This window comes from Chiloscyllium plagiosum, unplaced genomic scaffold, assembly GCF_037043375.1.
Source record: "Chiloscyllium plagiosum isolate Xiang-an unplaced genomic scaffold, Cpla_swu_hap1 HiC_scaffold_38, whole genome shotgun sequence".
Taxonomy (NCBI): domain Eukaryota; kingdom Metazoa; phylum Chordata; class Chondrichthyes; order Orectolobiformes; family Hemiscylliidae; genus Chiloscyllium; species Chiloscyllium plagiosum.
Genome location: NW_028270176.1, coordinates 57,212,056 through 57,233,848, shown reverse-complemented (window position 1 = coordinate 57,233,848; position 21,793 = coordinate 57,212,056). Strand labels below are relative to the sequence as shown.

The 21,793-nt window shown below is 45.4% G+C and overlaps 1 long non-coding RNA gene across 1 annotated transcript in view; it reads left to right on the top strand.

Annotated features, from left to right (window-relative positions):
* LOC148139521 (uncharacterized) overlaps positions 1–21,793 on the top strand; it is a 48,648-nt gene that overhangs the window by 3,700 nt on the left and 23,155 nt on the right. The window contains exon 2 of the long non-coding RNA XR_015753671.1: positions 16,453–16,552. This is a non-coding gene — a long non-coding RNA (uncharacterized LOC148139521). The remainder of the gene's footprint in view (positions 1–16,452; positions 16,553–21,793) is intronic.

The window sequence follows — 21,793 nt, the reverse complement described above, 5'->3', positions numbered from 1 at the left end:
CATAATAAACAGCGATGGTGCCTGCACAGATCCCTGTGGTACATTCGATGGTGAAAGACTTCTCATCACAGAAACAACCCTCCACCAGTTTTGGATCCAATTTGCCAACTTGCCTTGGATCCTAGTGGCTCTTCCCTTTTGGACCAGCCTTCCATGTGGGACCTTGTCAAAGGCCTTATGAACTCCATGGAACCCACAACATCTGCACTGCCCTCATCAACATTTTCAATCGCAATTTCAAAGAAAACTCAGCTGAATTCATCAGACAGGATCTTCCTTTACCAAATCCGTGCTGACTATCCCTAATTGTTTCCTGTCTTTCCAGGTATTGCTTCAAATTGTCCCTCAGAATTGTTCCCAATAATTTCCCGCCCCCTGCTGTCAGACTGTCTGCTGTGTAATTACCTGGCCTATCCTTTGGATCCAGTGACCACAACTGTCTTCGTTTTAACATTGTTATGGAAAAAGATCAGACAGGTTGACAGATTAAGGTGTGAAACTGGAGCAGGGCCAGATTTGGGGCCATTAGGCAGGATCGAGCAAAGGTAGATTGGGGGGAATTAAAAATCACACAACACCAGTTTATAGTCCAACAGATTTATTTTGAAGCACTAGCTTTTGAAGCGCAGGTGATCATCCTTAAAGATGAAAGGCTTAAACTAAATGTGTTTGATATTACATTCCATGACACTGCTATCATGTTGCTATAAATTCTGAGCCTTATGATTGTGCTCCACAACTACCTGATGAAGTAGCGCTCCAAAGCCTAGTGCCTCCAGATAAACCTGGTGGATGGTAAGCTGGTGTTGTGTGATTTTTAACTTTGTACACCCCAGTCCAACACCGGCTCCTCTACATTATTACTACCATCTGTTTAAAGGGAAAGTAATGACTGGCAAACGGGAAGCTTTTAAAAGTGTGATCTCAAGAATCCAGGGCCAGTATGTCCCTGTTAGAGTGAAGGGAAAATCTGGCAGGTTCGGGGATCCCTGGCTGATGAGGGATATTGTGGCTCTGTTCGGGAAAAAGAAAACAGCGTACATAGAGTTTAAGCTATTCGTATCTTCTTCCAGTCCGAAAGACATGATCAATCTGTGGAGACGGTACAATCCTCTCCCGTCCCTGCAGCATTCCTGATCTGTAGAACTCACTGCAATGCCTGTGACTATCTGATCCAGTTCCGAAAAGACTCACTATCTGTGTAACATCCTCCCTTGCCTATCACCCATCCTGTCAATGTCAGGTCTTCCAATCTGTCCATCATCTACTCATCTCCGTAACCTTCTCCATCTCTTACACCCCTATCTGTGTAAATGTCACCTTCCCCTACAAACTTTCAGCACTTCCTGTTCGCCAATGTGGACTCTTGTGAAGACAACACTGTTTATTTCCCTGACTTCCCCAGAGTTTCTCCACAGTAAGTTCTGACGTGACATTTATGTTCAAACTGATAGAAGTGTGGTAATTTTACCATCCACCAGCGGCACGGTGGCACAGTGGTTAGCACTGCTGCCTCACAGCGCCAGAGACCCAGGTTCAATTCCCGACTCAGGCGACTGACTGTGTGGAGTTTGCACATTCTCCCCGTGTCTGCGTGGGTTTCCTCCGGGTGCTCCGGTTTCCTCCCACAGTCCAAAGATGTGCAGGGTCAGGTGAATTGGCTATGCTAAATTGCCCGTAGTGTTAGGTAAGGGGTAAATGTAGGGGTATGGATGGGTTGAGCTTCGGCGGGGCGGTGTGGACTTGTTGGGCCGAAGGGCCTGTTTCCACACTGTAAGAAATCTAATCTAATCTAATCTAATCTTTCCCACTTTGACCAAACTGCAGGACGTTACTAATGCTCCCTTATCTGTGAAACTGTCTCCAACCAAAAAGGATGTCCTTATCTCCCGGTAAAATTGTAAGACACCACACCCTCTTTATCTAAATAACCTGCAGAACCTAAGCCTTTCAATAACTATAAAAATCTTCAGTCCCGACTCTCCTCCACATATCTGTTTGTTCTTCTAATCTATAAAACCGTCGAGATTTCTGTAATCTGCTCCATGCACATAAAACACTCTTGTCTGTGCAAACCACCCCATCCTACTAACATTCTTATGCCTGTAACTGCTGCATCCCTCCCCACCTCCCCATCTCCATGAACTCCTGTAGACCTTACAGCTCTCTACATTTCTGTAACACCAGGTGCCTCTATGGTCCTCCCTCCCTGTGAAACCACCTCCAGTCCCCACACCCCTCCCAGTCTGGGTCGTCTGCTCCAGATCAGACTATTGCTGACAATCCTAGCAATCCATCCTATTTGTGTGTCTTCATTCATATCCCATCTCTCCAGCTTTTTGAAACTTCTTTGTGCCATTGTAAGCCTCCTTATTTAGAATATAGAGCAGTACAGCACAGTGCAGGCCCTTCGGCCTTCGACGTTGCACTGACCTATTATCCGACTCTCAGATTAAACTAAACTACAGACTTTACATTTTACTATCATCCATGTGCCTATCTAAGTGTTGCTTAAATGTCCCTAATGTATTGGACTCCACTACAAATGTTGGCGGTGCATTCCATGCATCTGCCACTCTATGTGTAAAAAAAAACCCTTTGACATCTCCCGTAAAACTTTCTCCAATCATCTTCCATTTATGTCCTCTCGTTATAGCCATTTTTGCAATGGGAAAAGTATCTGGTTATCCTCTCTATCGAGGCCTCAAATCATCTTGTTCACTTCTATCAAGTCATTTCTCATCCTTTTTCATTCCAATGAGAAAAGCCCTAATTCCCTCAACTTTTCTTCATTAGATTTCCACTCCTGATAAATCTCCTCTGCACCCTCTCTAAAGCTTCCACATCTTTCTGATAATGAGGCAACCAGAACTGAACACAATATACCAAATGTTCTCTAACCAGGGCTCCATACAGCTGCAGCATAACTTCGTGGAACTTAAACTCAATCCCCCTGCTAATGAAAGCCAACACACCAAACACCTTCTGAACAAGGCAATCACCTTGAGTGATAACATTGAGGGATCTATGGACGTTGACATCAAGATTCTTCTGTTCCTCCACACTGTCAAGAATCCTGCCTTTCACCCTGTAAAGGTTGTCTGTGGAATCCTGCAATCTTAAACCCTCCCTATCTTGGTAACTTCCTCTGATCCCTACAACTCTCGTAAACAGTGAAACCTCTTCATGTCCCGACAATCCTCCTTCGTTCTGTAACCTCCTTTATTAGCATCAACCCTCAAAAGTCCTGAAGCCTCTTCTTTTTTTTAACCACAGCAGTATTCCTAATATCTGCAATACCGTCTCATCCTGATCTCATTCACTGTCTCTGTAACCCCCATCACCCACCAGTCCCCTCTGGGGAACATTGCAGAGGAAGGAAGGGTTGTAGAGTCTGGGTCATGTTACGGAGGTAGGAAGGGCCGCAGAACCTGGAGGATGGTACAAATGTAGGAAGGGACGTGGATCCTGCTTGAGGCTAGAGGGAGCGGGATTCATAGAGCCTGCAGGATGGGACCGAGAATGGGTTGTGGAACCTGAAGGATATTACAATTTGAATGACTGATTCTTTTTGATCGGACTATTGGGCTGATCTCGCTGTCCTATTTCTGCAGATATTTATCATAATGGCTGTGCACAGCTTCAGATTGCCAGGCTGGTAGATGTGAGCTCAGATGTGAATCTATTTGCCTATTCTGTCTGTGTGCCTGACACTGACCTGGTGCTGCTCAGGTAGAAAGCACTCTCCGTGTATATCTAAGTGAGTGATCAGAGCTCATCACATCAAAGCGTTTGTTTGGAATGTTCTTTAATTTTTTTCATTATTTTCAATTGGCAATTCCACGAGATGCAGTAATTGGGGAGTTTCCATTTTGAGAGAATGAAACCTTTACCATTGGAAATTGGGAAGCCTTCCAAAATGAGATAACGGCAGTCCAGAGACAGTATACAGTATTCCTGTTAGGGTGAAAGGAAAGGCTGGTAAGGTGTAGGGAATGCTGGATGATTAGAAAATTTGAGGTTTTAGTTCAGAAAAAGAAGTAAACATATGTCAGATACAGACAGGAGATCTCCCGACATATTTGTTCCTCAGTCTGCCACAGGTTATTCAGGGTCCGTACACTCGTATCAAAGTGATGACCCATTCTTATTTCACAGTTCCACTAACACAGTAGCCGATCCCATAGGAATGTCCTCTCTAAGTATTGCTGTGATGTTTCATGCACTCAAAACCCACCACCGCGTGTCCTTCCTCTCTTGTCAACCCTTCTATGCTTCCTGTGGTCTCTCTATCTTGAAACAATGATTTGTTGGTCCTGTCCCTCCCTCAGCAGTGTTTCTGTAATGATTTGATTAGATTAGATTACTTACAGTGTGGAAACAGGCTCTTTGGTCCAAAAAGTCTACACTGAAGAGCAACCCACCCAGACCCATTCCCTTACATTTACATCTTCACCTAACACTACAGGCAATTTAGCACGGCCAATTCACCTAAACTGCACATCTTTGTGACTGTGGGAGGAAACCAGAGCACCCGGAGGAAACCCACGCAGACACGGGGAGAATGTGCATATTCCACACAGATAGTAGCACAATGATAACTATAATCTCCCAGTCCCATATTCCCATCCATCCCCGCGTTCATCTTCCTTAGCTGTAAGCCCCCTTGCATTGAAATAAATGCAGGTTAATCATCAGTTGTTCCCTATTCCCTGCTTTGTTCTTGCCTGCCTTGTCTGTTGAAATTCCTCTCTTTAACTTGTGTACCAGGCTCAATCTTCTTTCTGTCTTTATGACAGTTTAAGGTCCAACACCCTGCCAGACTAGTTTATACACTCTCAAGCCGCTCCGGTAATTTGCCCCACCAGAATGTTGGTGCTCATCCCACCCCCAGGTCAGGTCCATTCCCCACCCTGTCTCCCTGTGCTGATACCTTCAGGGATCTATGGACTTGTCCACCAAGGTCCCTGTGTTCCTCAATACTCCACAAGGACCTACCGTTCATTATGTCTGTCCGTCGCTTATCATTCCTCCCACAGGGTATTATCTCACTTCGATCACTACTAAACCCTGCTCAAATTATCATCTGAAAGACATTGAACTGCAGACTGAGATCAACCGCCGCACTGTGGACAAAACCTCACCTTTCATGTCATTTGCGAGCCTACTAATGGTTCATTCTGTTTTCACATCCGAGTTGTTAATGCACATAATAAACAGCAATGATTCCTGCACAGATCCCTGTGGTACACCCACTGGTGAAGGAATTTCAAACACGAAGCAGTCTGTCCACCAATTGTGGATCCAATTTACCAACTTGCCTTGGAACCCAATGGCTCTTTACATTTGGACCAGCCTGCCATGTGTGAACTTGTCAAAGGCCTTATTCAATTCCATGTAACATCTGCACTGCCCTCATCAATACTTTTAGACATCATTTCAAAAAACTCCACTGAATTTCTCAGACAGTATCTTCCTCTCCCAAATCCGTGAGGATTGAGCTGAGATGATCCTTACCTTTGTAAGTGTTGATTCATCCTCAGAATTGTTTCCAATAATTTCCCTCCGCCTGTTATCAGACTATCTGCTCTGTAATTACCTGGCCTATCCCTGCTGCCCTTCTTAAACAAAGGAACTACATTAGCGAGCCTCCAGTCATTCGGCACTTCACATAGAACATAGAACATAGAACATAGAACAATACAACACAGAACAGGCCCTTCGGCCCACGATGTTGTGCCGAACTTCTAACCTAGATTAAGTACCCATCCATGTACCTATCCAAATGCCGCTTAAAGGTCGCCAATGATTCCGACTCCACCACTCCCACGGGCAGCGCATTCCATGCCCCCACCACTCTCTGGGTAAAGAACCCACCCCTGACATCTCCCCTATACCTTCCACCCTTCACCTTAAGTTTATGTCCCCTTGTAACACTCTGCTGTACCTGGGGAAAAAGTTTCTGACTGTCTACTCTATCTATTCCTCTGATCATCTTATAAACCTCTATCAAGTCACCCCTCATCCTTCGCCGTTCCAACGAGAAAAGGCCGAGAACTCTCAACCTATCCTCGTACGACTTCCTCTCCATTCCAGGCAACATCCTGGTAAATCTTCTCTGCACCCTCTCCAAAGCTTCCACATCTTTCCTATAGTGAGGCGACCAGAACTGCACACAGTACTCCAACTGTGGCCTAACCAAAGTCCTGTACAGCTGCAACATCACTTCACGACTCTTGAATTCAATCCCTCTGCTAATGAACGATAATACTCCATAGGCCTTCTTACAAACTCTATCCACCTGAGTGGCAACCTTCAAAGATCTATGTACATAGACCCCAAGATCCCTCTGTTCCTCCACCTGACTAAGAACCCTACCATTAACCCTGTATTCCGCATTCTTATTTGTTCTTCCAAAATGGACAACCTCACACTTGGCAGGGTTGAACTCCATCTGCCACTCCTCAGCCCAGCTCTGCATCATATCTAAGTCCCTCTGCAGCCGACAACAGCCCTCCTCACTGTCCACAACTCCACCTATCTTCGTATCATCTGCAAATTTACTGACCCACCCTTCGACTCCCTCATCTAAGTCATTAATAAAAATTACAAACAGCAGAGGACCCAGAACTGATCCCTGCGGAACTCCACTTGTAACTGGGCTCCAGGCTGAGTATTTACCATCTACCACCACTCTCTGCCTTCGACCGGTTAGCCAGTTTTCTATCCAATTGGCCAAATTTCCTTCTATCCCATGCCTCCTGACTTTCCGCATAAGCCTACCATGGGGAACCTTATCAAATGCCTTACTGAAATCCATGTACACTACATCCACTGCTCTTCCCTCATCCACATGCTTGGTCACCTCCTCGAAGAATTCAATAAGACTTGTAAGGCAAGACCTACCCTTCACAAATCCGTGCTGGCTGTCCCTAATCAAGCAGTGTCTTTCCAGATACTCATAAATCCTATCCCTCAGTACCCTTTCCATTACTTTGCCTACTACAGAAGTAAGACTAACAGGCCTGTAATTCCCGGGGTTATCCTTATTCCCTTTTTTGAACAGGGGCACAACATTCGCTACTCTCCAGTCCCCTGGTACCACCCCCTTTGCCAGTGAAGACGAGAAGATCATTGCCAACGGTACTGCAATTTCCTCTCTTGCTTCCCACATAATCCTAGGATATATCCCGTCAGGCCCGGGGGACTTGTCTATCCTCAAGTTGTTCAAAATGTCCAACACATCTTCCTTTCTAACAGGTATCTCTTCTAGCTTACCAGTCCATTTCACACTCTCCTCTTCTACAATACGGTCCCTCTCGTTCGTAAATACTGAAGAGAAGTACTCATTCAAGACCTCTCCTATCTCTTCCGACTCAATACACAGTCTCCCACTACTGTCCTTGATCGGACCTACCCTCATTCTCGTCATTCTCTGGTTTCTCACATACGCATAAAATGCCTTGGGGTTATCCTTGATCCTATCCGCCAACGATTTTTCATGCCCTCTCTTAGCTCTCCTAATCCCTTTCTTCAGGTCCCTTCTGGCTATCCTGTATCCCTCCACTGCTCTGTCTGAATCCTGTTTCCTCAACCTTATGTAAGCCTCCTTCTTCCTCTTTACCAGACATTCAACCTCTCTCGTCAACCAAGGCTCTCTCACACGACCATTTCTTTCCTGCCTGATAGGTACATACATATCATGGACACGTCGTATCTGCTCTTTGAAAAAGTTCCACATTTCCACCACATCCTTCCCTGACAGCCTATGCTCCCAACGTATGCTCCTCAAATCCTGCCTTACAGCATCGTAATTTCCCTTCCCCCAATTATAAAATCTACCTTGTTGTGCGCACCTATCTCTCTCCATAACCAAGGTGAAAGTCACAGAATTGTGGTCACCATCACCAAAATGTTCACCCACTAACAAGCCCACCACTTGTCCCGGTTCATTACCGAGTACCAAATCCAATATGGCCTCCCCTCTGGTTGGACAATCTACATACTGCGTTAGAAAAGCTTCCTGGACACACTGCACAAACACCGCCCCATCCAATCTACTTGATCGAAAGAGCTTCCAATCAATATTTGGGAAGTTGAAGTCGCCCATGACTACGACCCTGTGGCTTCTGCACCTTTCCAAAATCTGTTTCCCAATCTGTTTCTCCACATCTCTGCTGCTATTGGGGGGCCTATCGTAAACACCCAACAAGGTGACTGCACCTTTCCTATTTCTGACTTCAGCCCATACTACCTCCAGAGGCAGATCCCCCTCAAACTTCCTTTCTGCAGCCGTTATACCATTTCTAATTAGCAATGCCACCCCCCCTCCTTTTTTCCCACCCTCCCTAATCTTACTGAAACACCTGTAACCAGGAACCTCCAACAACCATTCCTGTCCCTCTTCTATCCACGTTTCCGTGATGGCCACAACATCGTAGTCCCAGGTACCGATCCACGCCTTAAGTTCACCCACCTTATTTCTGATACTCCTTGCGTTGAAGTATACGCACTTGAGCCCATCTCTGTGTCCGCTAGTAGTCCCTGTCAGTGCTACCTTCTCCACAGCCCCCCTACAGTCTTGGGCATCCTGACAAACAGCTAACCTACTTGCTGGACTACAAGTCCGGATCCCATCCCCCTGCCAAATTAGTTTAAACTCCCCCCGAAGAGTGCTAGCAAACCTACCCCCCAGGATATTGGTGCCCTTCTGGTTCAGGTGCAACCCGTCCTGTTTGTACAGGTCCCACCTTCCCCAGAATGCAGTCCAATTGTCCAAATATCTGAAGCCCTCCCTCCTACACCAGCCTTGCAGCCACGTGTTCAACTGCACTCTCTCCCTATTCTTTGCCTCACTGTCACGTGGCACCGGCAACAACCCAGAGATGACGACTCTGTCTGTCCTAGCTTTTAGCTTCCAGCCTAACTCCTTGAGCTCTTGAATGACCTCCCCGCCCCTCTTCCTACCTATGTCGTTGGTGCCAATGTGCACCACGACTTCTGGCTTCACACCCTCCCCCTTAAGGATTCTGAAGACACGGTCTGAGACGTCTCGGACCCTAGCACCCGGGAGGCAACAAACCATCCGTGAGTCTCGCCCATGTCCACAGAACCGCCTGTCCGTCCCTCTAACTAGAGAGTCCCCTATAACTAGCGCTCTCCTCCTCTCCCCCTTTCCCTTCTGAGTCTCAGAGCCACAGACCCCTTCACTGCAGCTTACACCTGCAACGCTGTCCCCCCCAACAGTTTCCAAAGCTGTATATTTATTTTTTAGGGGAACGACCACAGGGGAACCCTGCACTGCCTGCTTCTTCCCCTTCCCACCTCTAACTGTTACCCAGCTACCTCTGTTCTCCGGCGTAACTATGTCCCTGTAGCTTCTATCAATCACCCTCTCAGCCTCTCGAATAATCCTCAGTTCATCCAACTCCAGTTCCAGTTCCCTAACTCGTTCGGTGAGGATCAGGATCTGACTGCATTTCCTGCAGACGAAGTCGGCAGGAGTATCGGTGGTCACCCCCACTCAAATACTAATCACTTACCTTCCCGCCCAGCTATGCGCTCCAACCTCACTTCCGCTGCTCCCACTCAAATGACCGTTGGTGATTAAAGGGTGAGTATTTATACTCACAGTTCTCCTTCCCGGCTGCCCCTCTGCTTGCCGTCACTTCCTCTGCTGCTCCCGCTCTTTTTGTGAAGAGAGAATAAAAAACACCGCTGCCCGCTACAGGTAAGTAATTTTGAAACAAACTGTTTTACCTTAGCTGTAGTCTCCCGGGTTCGCCTTTACTCGGGTGGCCAGAAAACTATTAAATATATCCACCAGGGCCCCAGCAACCTCCTCCCTTACCTCCCATAACAGCCTGGGATACATTTTATTGGGCACTGGGGATTTCTCCAGCTTTATGCCTATGAAAACATTTAATACCTCCTCCGTATTGATCTTAACATGTTCTCGAACCTCACCATCCCAACGAAAATCCCTGGCTCCTGTGTGAATACAGATGAGAATTATGCATCGAAGACCTCACCTACTTCCTATGGCTTCATGCACAGATTGTCTCTTTGGTTTCTAACAGGCCTCACTATTTCCTCAGTAATCCTCTTATTCTAAACATACTGATAAAATACCTTGTGACTTTTCCGTAATAGTATCTGACAAGGATATTTTATGGTCATTGTGTGTCCCTCATTTCTAAAGATATCCTTGCAGTCCCTACACTTTTGAATGTCTTCACCTGGTTTTATTGCACTGTGGTATCTTTATCAAACTCACGATGTCGCTTGATCAGTATTCATTGGATTTGCTGCCTTCACTATTCCCTCGTCAGGAACATACTGGCCCTGAATTCTCACTGTATCACTTTAACATACTCCCACTTTCCGAATATGGACAAACTGCAGATAGTCTTCCCAGTGTATGTTTGTCAGATCCTCTCCTATGAAAGTGATACTGATAGGATATTCAGTTGTGAGGGGGACAGACATGAGACTGTGTGGCTGCAGAAGAGACCCCAGGGTGGTGTGCTGCCTCCTGGGAACCAGGGTCAAGGATGTCTCTGAGCGGTTACTGAACATTCTGAAGGGGAGGGTGAATAGCCAGAGGTCATTGTGCACATCGGCCCATATGACAGAGGTAGACAATGGGATGGAGTCCTGTGAAATGAGTATCAGGAGTTAGGTAAGAAGTTAAAAAGCAGGACCTCAAGGGAAGTGATCTCCAGATTGCACCCAGTGCCACTTGCCCCAGTGAGGATAGAAATAGACAGATAGGACGGATAAATGTGTGGCTGAGGAGCTGGGGAGGGAGGGGGGGGGGGGATAAGGTTTGGATCATTGAGATCTCTTTTGAGGTAGAGGTGACCTATACAAGATGACGGGTTTGACTTGAACCAGAGGGACGCCAGTATCCCGGCGTGGAAATTTGTTAGTGTTATTCGGGGAGGGTTTAAAAAGGTTTGGCAGGGACTCTCAATAAGGGAGGGCCCATCCACCAATCAGCAGAAAAATGCATCACCTATCAAGAACAAGTTTGCTATTTAGGATATCCAAGGGCACAGTCAAGGGAGGGTAAAGACTTTTGGTTTAACATGCATTTATTTCAATGCACGAGGCCTGACTGGTAAGGAAGACGAGCTCAGAGCATGGATTTGCTCTGGGGACTGGGATATTATAACCATAACAGAAACATGGCTGAGAGAAGGGCAGGACTGGCAACTCAGTGTTCCAGGATAGAGAAGCTACAGGTGTGTCAAAAGGACAAGTAAGTGAGGAGGGGGAGCTGCCATTTTGATGAGGGAGGTCAGAACAACAGCGCATCGAGAGGATACTCTTTAAGAGTCATCAAATGAGGCCATATGTTGAGACGTTAGAAACAAAAAGGGGATGTGCACTCTGTTGTGACAGTGTTCAAGATTCCGAAATAGCCAGCAGATGTGAGAGGAGCAGATGTGTAGAGAGATTGCAGGTACCTAATGAAATAATAATGTAGTATTGGTTGTAGATTTTAACTTCCCCTGGATGGACTGGGCCACCCCACAGACTAAAAGGCCCGTAAGGAGTGCAATTTGTCAAATGTGTCCAAGAAATATTTTTAAATCAAGATGTAACTCAAACAAGGCCTAACTCTACTCAGGCGGGTGCAACACTGTACCGCCCCTCAGACAACGTGGTCAGGCAAGTGACTGAATAGTCAGTCAGAGAGCACTTTTGATCCAGTGACCACAACTGTCCTGATTTTAACATAGTTATGGAAAAAGATCAAACAGGTCCACAGATTAAAGTGTGAAACTGGAGCAGGGCCAACTTTGGGGCTGTTTGGTAGAATTGAGGCGAGGTTGATTGGGTGAATAAAAAATCGCACAACAGCAGGTTTAAGTCCAACAAGTTTATTTTGAAGCACCAGCTTTCAAAGCGCAGGTGATCATCCTAAAAGGTGAAAGGCTGAAACTAAATGTGTTTGGTATTACATTCCACGATACAGCAATCCTGTTGCTATAAATTCTGAGCCCTATGATTGTCCTCCACAACCACCTGATGAAACAGCAGCGCTCTGAAACCTCGTGCCTCCGAATAAACCTGCTGGACTGGAAGCTGGTGTTGTGTGATTTTAAACATTGTCCACCCCAGTCCAACAACATCTCCTCCACATTTGGGGACAATCGATTGGGTGAGTCTGTTTGAAGGAAAAGGAATGACTGACAAATGGGAGGCTTTTAAAAGTGTGATCTCAAGAATCCAAGGCCAGTGTGTTTGAGTGAAGGGAAAATCTGGCAGATTCAGAGATCCCTGGCTGCTGAGGGATATTGAGGCTCTGTTCAGGAGAAAGAAAGCAGCATACATTGACTTTAAGCTATTTGTATCTTTTTCCCGTCCGAAAGATACAATCAATCTGTGGAGACCGTCCAATCCTCTCAGGTCCGTGCAGTACCCCTGATCTGTAGAACTCACTCCAATGCCTGTGACTATCTGATCCACTTCCGAAAAGACTCACTATATGTGTAACATCCTCCCGTGGCTATCTCCCATCCTGTCAATGCAAGCTGTTCCAGTCTCTCAATCAGTCCACTCATCTCCATAACCTTCTCCAGCTCTTACACCCCTATCTGTGGAAAGGTAACCCTCCCCGACAACCCTTCCCAATTTGACAAAACTGCAGGAGGTTACTAATGCTCCCTTATCCGTGAAACTGTCTCTAACCAAAATTACTGTCCTTTCTTCCTGGTAAAAATGTCCGACTCCACATCCTCTATATCTAAATAACCTGCAGAATTTTATTCTTTCTTTAACTATAAACATCTTCAGTTGCGACTGCCCTCCACATAGCTGTGTGTTCTTCTAATCTATAAAACCGTCTTGATTTCCATAATCTGCTCCATTCACCAAAACCACTGCTGTCTGTGTGAAACTCCCCCTCCTACCAACATCCTTCACCTGTAAACTGCTCCATCCCTTCCAATCTCCCCATCTCCATGAACACCTGTAGGCCCTATCTTCGGGGAGCTATGAACCTGCACTCCAAGGTCACTTTGTTCAGCAACACTCCCTCGGACCTTACCAGGATCTGATCAGGTGTACCCTCGAACTCTGTGGCAAGCTTGGGAAGTGATTGCTGGGCCCCTTGCTGAAATATTTGTATCATCGATAGTCCCTGGTGAGATGACAGAAGACTGGAGGTTGGCTAGTGTGGTGCCACTATTTAAACAAGATGGTAAGGAAAAGCCAGGGAACTACAGACCCGTTCGCCTGACATCAGTGGTGGGCACTTTCAAGGAGGGAATCATGGTTTGCATGTATTTGGAAAGGCAGTGTCTAATTAGGGATAGTCAGCATTGCTTTGTGCGTGGGAAATCATGTCTCAAGAAATTGAATTGAGGTTTTTGAGGAAATAACAAAAAGGATTGATGAGGGCAGAGCTGTCAATGTGAGTGGTATGGACTTCAGTGAGGTGTTCGCAAAGTTTCCACATGGGAAATTGGTGAGCAAGGTTAAATCTCAGGGCATACAGGGAAAACCAGCCATTTGGTTCCAGAACTGGTTCGAAGCTAGAAGACAGAGTGTGGTGATGGTGTTTTTCAGACTGGAGGCCTGTAACCAGTGGAGTACCACATGGATCGGTGCTGGATCCACTATTTTTGTTATTTATATAAATGATTTGGATGTGAACATAGGAAGTGTAGTTAGTAAGTTTGCAGATGACACCAAAATTGGAGGTGTTATGATAGCGAAGAATGTTACCTCAGATTACAACGGGATCTGGATCGGGTGGGTCAATGGGCTGAGGTGTGGTAGATGGAGTTTAATTTAGATAAATGTGAGGTGCTGCATTTTGAGAAAGCGAATCCCAGCAGGACTTATGCACTTAATAGTTTGTTCCTGGGGAGTGTTGCTGAACAAAGAAACTTTGGAGTGCAGGTTCATAGCTCCTTGAAAGTGGAGTTGCAGGTAGATAGGATAGTGAAGAAGGTGTTTGGTATGCTTGCATTTACTGATCAGAGCATTGAGTAGAGGAGTTAGGAGGTCACGTTCTGGCTGTACAGGACATTGGATAAGTCACTTTTGGAATATTGCGTGCAATACTTGTCTCCTTCCGATCGGAAGGATATTGTGTAAATTTAAAGGTTTCAGAAAAGATTTACAAGGATGTTGCCAGGATTGGAAGATTTGAGCTACAGCGAGAGGTTAAATGGGCTGGGGTATTTGAGGCTGATGGGTGACCATACAGAGATTTATAAAATCATGAGAGGCGTGGATAGGTTTAACAAAGAAGGGCTTTTACCTGAGGTAGTGGAGTCCACAACTGAACAGCCTAGCTTCAGGGTGAGAGGAGAAAGATACAAAAGGCAGAGGGTGATGCATGTATGGAATGAACTGCCAGAGGAAGTGGTGGAGACTAGTACAATTATTGCATTTAAAAGGCATCTGGATGGGTATACAAACAGGAAGGGTTGAGGGGGTTTTGGGCCAAGTGTTGGCAAATAAGATGATATTATGTTAGGATATGTGGGTGGCGTGTACGAATTGGACACCAAAGGCCCTGTTTCTGTGCTGTACATCTCTATGACTGTAAATGTTTTCCACTGTCCATTACCAGCCACACCCTTCCCTGTTTCCTCTGTTTACCTTGGTCAGTTCCCCTCTCAAATACATATCAATGGCTTTGGTTGTGATTGTAGGATGTGCTTTATGGTCACTTTAAAATTCTTCATCTCTTTGAATTCCACTACACGACAATTAGATCTTAGCTGGTCTAATTGCAACCACAAATCCTGATAACTGTCCACCTCCTTCTGCTATAAAAATATTCAAAAACTCTGCTTCCAGCACCTTTCACTCAGCTTCATCACCCAATGATCGATCTGAGACAGTCACATCCCAGGCCATTTACTTAATATGTTGTTCAAAGAAACACTGACACAAACATTCGGAGAGGAGTTCGGAGAATATCATTTTAGACAAAGATTGAAGTCTCCCAAAATTATCACAGTGCCTTTGCATTACACAGGAATTCATTGGAATGTGTAACAGTGTTGAGCAATGAAATATTGTTAGGCAGCCTAAAAACTGTTCTCTCCTGCTTGTGTTTTTGACATGCATTCCTCATAATCTGCATTCACACTGATCCAGCTGCATCATCTGAGGCCAAATGCTTTCTCTGTAATGCCTTTGTTACCCATTACTGTCAGGGTTACCCATCCTGCACTCCCTGACACCCCTCAAGGATGTGTACAATAGAATATTTATGTTCCACCTTTTGTTTCTCCTGTAACCACATCTTTCTGGTGACCGAATATTATTTAATCTGCGTCACAAGTCTATTACCTTAATGCAGATGCTTCGTCCATTCCAAAGAAAGAATATTGAAACTAACTTTTTCCCAGAATTGCCTGTCACAGCCTAATTCACTGATGTACAGTTATAGTTAAACTCTGTCCCATCCTGTTCCTTTCTGCTTGTCTTCAACCACATTCCCATGCTGTTCCAATGCTTCACCTTTTCTCTTTGTATTTGGAAAGCTCCTTTCACCTGAACTTTTCTCTGCATTCTCTCTGTCAGTTTAAAGCCCTGTCCATAAACCTACTGACACGATTGGCCAGGACACTGCTCCCAGTATGGTTGTTTTCAATTCACTCGTGAGATGTTGCTGTCTCTTTCTGGTCAGCATTTCATGTCCACCTCCAAGCTGCACTTGAGCTGAGTTGCTTGCCAGGTCATTTCAGGGGGCAGTGGAGAGTCAACCTCCTTGCTCTGCGTCTGGAGTCACATGTAGGCCAGACCTGCTGTCGATAACCGATTTCCTTCCTTAAAGGCTATTAAGCCATTAGATGGGTTTAGCTGACACCGGCATTAAATTCTGGATGAACAGTCTGGTGAGAATAACCTGAGGTCATCATCTGTCCCACTCGTAGTTCACCCGTCACTGAGTACTGATCCCCGTGCACCATGAATCGAAACCCTTTCACCATGACCGTTGTTTGATCCTGACACTTTCCTGCACTCTGGTGATAGCACTCATTATCTCTCCATGTGGTATCCCTCACTGTGTGGGTCTAATTGCTGCCTTTGTCAGCTTCTCTCACTCTTGCAGCTGGTCTGAGATCCTGAGCCAAAATAATCCTCTGATCAACAATAGCACAGACCAGGGACAGAGACTAAGGTTTTTGTGATCTCTGCTGGACTCAGTGCTATTCTACATGAGCTGAAAATGTGTTGCTGGAAAAGCGCAGCAAGTCAGGCAGCATCCAGGGAACAGGAGAATCGACGTTTCAGGCATAAGCCCTTCTTCAGGAATCTCCTGTTCCCTGGATGCTGCCTGACCTGCTGCACTTTTCCAGCAACACATTTTCAGCTCTGATCTCCAGCATCTGCAGTCCTCACTTTCTCCTACTCTACATGAGTCATCCTCGCTGCATCAGTCTAATTTTCCATTGTGTCTATTTCTCTCTCATGCAGGTAATCAGGATGTTGCTAAATCCTGTCTCTTTCATCACCTCATTGAAGATGCTTGGTCAGCCAGAGAGAGATGGAGAGCGAGGTCTGGAGTCTGCAGCCGGTAAGATCACTCACAGTAAACAGCACATGGAGGAATTTGTGGCCTTCTGTTTTCAGACACGGAAGACCGGACATAGATACAGAGCTGGGCAAGGAACAGCAACATTCTAGGCTTCATTCCCACCATCTTGTAAAGGTCCTGCTTTCACCTTTGCTGTACTGGTCCTCACTGAGACAGCACAGAAGTCCCAAGCATCAATCCTGGCCCATGCTGTATTAGCAATCTCTGTAATATCCTCCAGTCTCGATAATCCTTCCTCTGTTTGGAAGCTTCTCTTGTCCACACAATGCTCTCTGTCTCTGTCAGGTTCTCCAATCCCTAGCACCCTAATCCCGAAACTTCTCCAGTGGATACTAAATTCCTTCATCCCTGTAAACCCCACAGTCTTGTCTGTCCCTGTGAGCCCCTCCTAACAACACCACTCTCTATGTCAATGCATTTGCCTTAAACCTCTCCATCCGTCCCTATCTGGGTAAACTTCTCCAGCTCCGACAACCCTTCCTTTCTGTGAAAAAATCGGAACTTCCTTATCGTTCTCCAAACCTTCAGTCTTAATCTATTTAAACTTCACGCTGTCCCCACCAACCCACCTGACCACAGGAACCTCTTCCAATTTGTGCAACCCTCCCCATCTGTGTTACTGCCTCCATACCAGTAACCTGGCATTCTCCATTGACTTCCTGTCTATGTAGTCTTCCTGAACCTAGAAGCCTTCTTATATCTGTGAACGTGTTCAGTCGCGACAACTTTCCATATCTCTGTTAGTACACACAATAATCTTCTCCCTGAAACACCCCCTGTATGTGCCTCTCAGTCTGCCTGCCTCTCCCTGTATCCATCCCTATCCCTATCTCCAGAAGCTAATCCAGCTCCCTCTATCTCTATAAATTCCTCCAATTACCCAAACCCCTTTGTCCTTCTGACATTCTTAACAAGATGTAACTCTGTTTAACGCTAATATCCTCGAGCTACTGTAAGCCTCCATATCTCCTGTAATCTGTACCATTTTTTCAACCTCCCCCCCCCCCCCCCCCCTCCCCCTGCTGAGGACTCCCTGCATTCGACATAAGGCATAAGGCAGATGCAATGACAGTGAACAGATATGATGGAACGGTCTTTCCGGAGATGTAGCTGCAGAATAACCATCGCTGGAAAGGGAATATTGAAGGTTCGTTGGGATCGAGGCAGGCTAGGCAAAAAGGCAACAAGGTGTGAAGAAAGGATGAGGTTAATGCATTAATGAAATTGCCACGTGGAACTGAAGTCCAAAATTTGGAGGCGATTTGGATGGAGCTGGGAATGAACAAACAGCAGCAATCATTGGGCGGAATTCTTTTATAGGGACCAACCAGTGATAGGAATGCAAATATGGCTACAGTCAGGACACTGAATATTCTTGCAGCAAGGGCAGTACAGTATCTGTATGTGACAGTGGTCTCCATCCGCACGAGATAACTAATGAGTATCAGTGCTAGGATCCTGGATTGTATACTAGATGGTTTTCAATAACATCATTGAACAGACAGAGAATAGAGGGATATGGACCATATCGGGGCAGATGGCATGTGTTGAGAATATCATCATGGTCGGCACAGCCATGGTGGGCCGAAGGGCCTATTGCTGTGCTGTACTTTCTAATTTCCTACTTCCCAGCATCTACCTGATCAAAGCTCTTCTGAATCTTGAATCTTACATTCACTTCTTCTCTCATGTTTTCTAAACTTCAATGGGTTCAACCTCAACCTACTCCACCTCTTATTGGGAAATTCATCCATTCCCAGGATCAACCAAAGGACCCTTCTCTGACCTGCCTCCAATATAAGCATATCTTTTCTTCGGGCACTCACACTGTTCATAGTATTCTGGGTGTGGTTTGAATCATATCTCGTATAGTTTTAGCAAGACCTTCCTATTTTTAGACTCCATTCCCTTTGTAATAAGTCGCAGCATTTGATTTGTCTTCTCTATTACCTGATGACTCTAAGCTACCTTTTTCAGATTGATAAACAAGAACTCCCTCAACCCTTTCTGCTGCCTGTCTGAAACCAAATAGTGTTAGCCTGACAGTAAGTCGGGAACATACTGAAATGAGTGAGAAAGGACCTATCAATAAAAAAATAACTGAAACCTTAGAAACACATTTTATAAAGGAGAATGTGTTTTTGAGCCTGTTGGATTTTATTTGTTGGTGTGAATGTGAATGGCAGAATAGATAAGGGTGTGAGGATGTGGTGGTATGGGGGAAATGTACTATTTGAATTTTCAGAAGCCTTGAGGGGCATGTTTCAGTAAGGACTAAAGAATAACTTGGAAGAGAATAGGGCCCCTTCAATATCAATAAGGTCGCCTATGTATGGAACCAAAGGAGATGGGTGAGATCTTAAACAAAAAAAAAAATCTTGTCTGAATTTACTATGTAGAAAGACATGGAGGATCGGGAGCTTGGGGAAATAAATAGTGATGTCTTGGAAAGAATCCTCAACAGAGAAGAGAAAGTGCTGGAATCTTAAAACAAATAAAGGTAGAGCAATCCTCAGTAGCTTATGAGGCTTATCCTAGAACATTGTGGGAAGCTAGGGAAGAGATTGCAGTGTCGCGAACAGAGATATTTATATTATCAACAGACACAGTGAGGTGCCGGAAGACTGGAGGGTGGTTAATGCTGTAAGGGCTGCAGGGAAAAGCCAGGAAATTACAGTCCAGTGAGCCCAGTGCTGGGTAAGTTGTTGGAGGAGATTCTGAGTGAAAGGAGCTACATATATTTGGAAAGGCTCGGGCTGATTAGAGATAGTCAGCTTGGCTTTGTGAGTGGGAAACCGTGTTTCACAAACCGGATTGACTCTTCGAAGAGGTGGCCAAGAGATAGATGAAGGCAGAGCAGTCAATGTTGTCAACATGGACTTTAGCAAAGCATTTGATAAGGTTCCAAGCGATGTACAACATCTCGTCCAGAGGAAGAACGACGCTTCCATAAGGATGAGGACGCAAGGATCGTTAGACCTCTATAAAGTTATATGGGGGCGGCACTATGGCTCTGTGGTTAGCATGGCTGCCTAAGAGCACCAGTGACCCGATTTCGATTCCAGTTCCGGGCGATTATCTGTGTGCAGTTTACACGTTCTCCCCATTTCTGCGTGGGGTTCCTTCAGGTGCCCCAGTTTCCACCCACCGTCCAAAGATGTGTAGATTAGGTGATTCCGCCATGCTACATTACCCATAGTGTTCAGGGAAGTGCAGAATTGACACATTAGTCAGCTAAATGGAGAGTAATAGGGTGGGGGAATGGTTTTCGGCAGGATGTTCTTCAGAGGGTCTGTATGGAGTTGTTGGGCCAAATGGCCTGTTTCCACATTCTGGAGACTCTCTGAAGGTAGCCAGGGAGGAACTGAAGAATGGACTTAGGACAGCTAGAATGGGACATGAAAAAGCTTTTTTGGGAAAGATTAAGGAAAACCATAAGGCATTCTCCACTTATGTGAGGAACAAGAGGATGGTCAGAGTGAGGGTAGGGCCGGTCAAGGATAGTGGAGGGAACATGTGCCTGGAGTCACAGGAGGTAGGGAAGATCCTTAAAGCATAATGTGCTTCAGTATTCACTACTGAGAGGGACCTTGTCATTTGTGAGGACAGCATGAAAAGGACTGATATATATGAACAGGTTGATGTTAAGAAGGAGGATGTGCTGAGAATTGTGTAAAACATAAAGATAGATAGTCTATTGGACCAGACGGGATATGCCCAAAGTTACTACAGGAAACGATTGCTGCGCCTTTGGTGATGACCGTTGTACCCACACTGTCCACCGGAGTCGTACCAGGTGATTCCCTTGTTCCCTTGTTCAAGAAAGTGAATAGGGGTAATCCTTGGAATTACAGACCTCACTTTCTTATGTCTGTGGTATGCAAATTATTGGAGAGGATTCTGTGAGAGCTGATTTTTGACTCCGTAGAAAGTCATACTTTGATTTGAGATAGTCAACATGGCTTTGTAAGGGACAGGTCTCTCCCTCACAAATCTTATTGAATCCTTTGAGAATGTGACAAAACACTTTTATGGCTCATTCAGAAAGTACAGAGGCATGGGATACAGGGAAACCTGTCTGTCTGGATACAGAATTCCTGGCTCATAGAAGACAGACGGTGGTGATAGATAGGAAGCATTCAGCATGGAGCTCAGTGAACAGTGGTGTTCTGCAGGGATCGGTTGCAGGAACTCTGCTCTTTGTGTTTTTTTTAATAAACGACTTCAATGTGGGTGTGGAAGAATGAGTTAGTAATTTTGTCAATGACATGGAGGTTGGTGGAGTGGTGGATAGTGTGGAGGTCTGTTGTAGGTTGCAGTAGGGTATTGACAGGATGCAGAACTGGGCTGAGAAGTGACAGATGGAGTTCAATCTGGAAAAGTGTGAAATGATTCATTTTGGAAGGTCGAACTTGAATGCAGAATACAAGGTTAAAGGCAGAATACTTGGTAGTTTTGTGGAACAGATGGATCTTGGGATTCACGTCCATCGATCCCTCAAAGTTGCCACGCAAGCTGATAGGGTTGTTATGAAGGAATATGTTGTGTTGGCTTTAAATTGCTGGGGGATTGAGTTTTAAAGCAGTGAAGTTATACTGCAGCTCTATAGAGCCTGGGTTAGACCGCCCTTGTGATATTGTGTTCAGTTCTGACCCCTCATTACAGGAAGGCAGTGGAAGCTTAGGGAGGGTAAATTGGAGATTTACCAGGATGCTTCCTGTGCTGGAGGGCAAGTCTTATGAAGAAAGGTTGAAAGAGGTTCGGTTTATCTCATTGGAGTGAAGAAGGGTGAGGGGCGAGTTGGTAGAGGTGAACAAGATGATGTGAGGCACAGAGAGAGTGAATAGTGAATGATTTATTTATATCATGGCATACATGACTATTCTGAGCAGACATAATTTTAAGGTGATTGGTGGATGGTTAAGGAGAGATTTCAGATGCAGTTTATTTACACAAAGTGTGTGTTTGTGCGGGGGTGGGGGTGGAATGCACTGCAGCAGTGCTGGGAGAGTCAGATACATTAGGGACATTTAATACACTCGTGGATAGATACATGAATGGCAGTAAAATGAAGGGTATGTAGGTTAGTTTGATCTTGCAGTCGGATAAAAGGTTGGTATGGTATCATGGCCGAAGGGTCTTGTGCTGTACTGTTCTGTGTCTGTATGGTAAACAGGGTAATAAGCTCAGATCAATGTAAAAGGATATGGCATTCGAGAG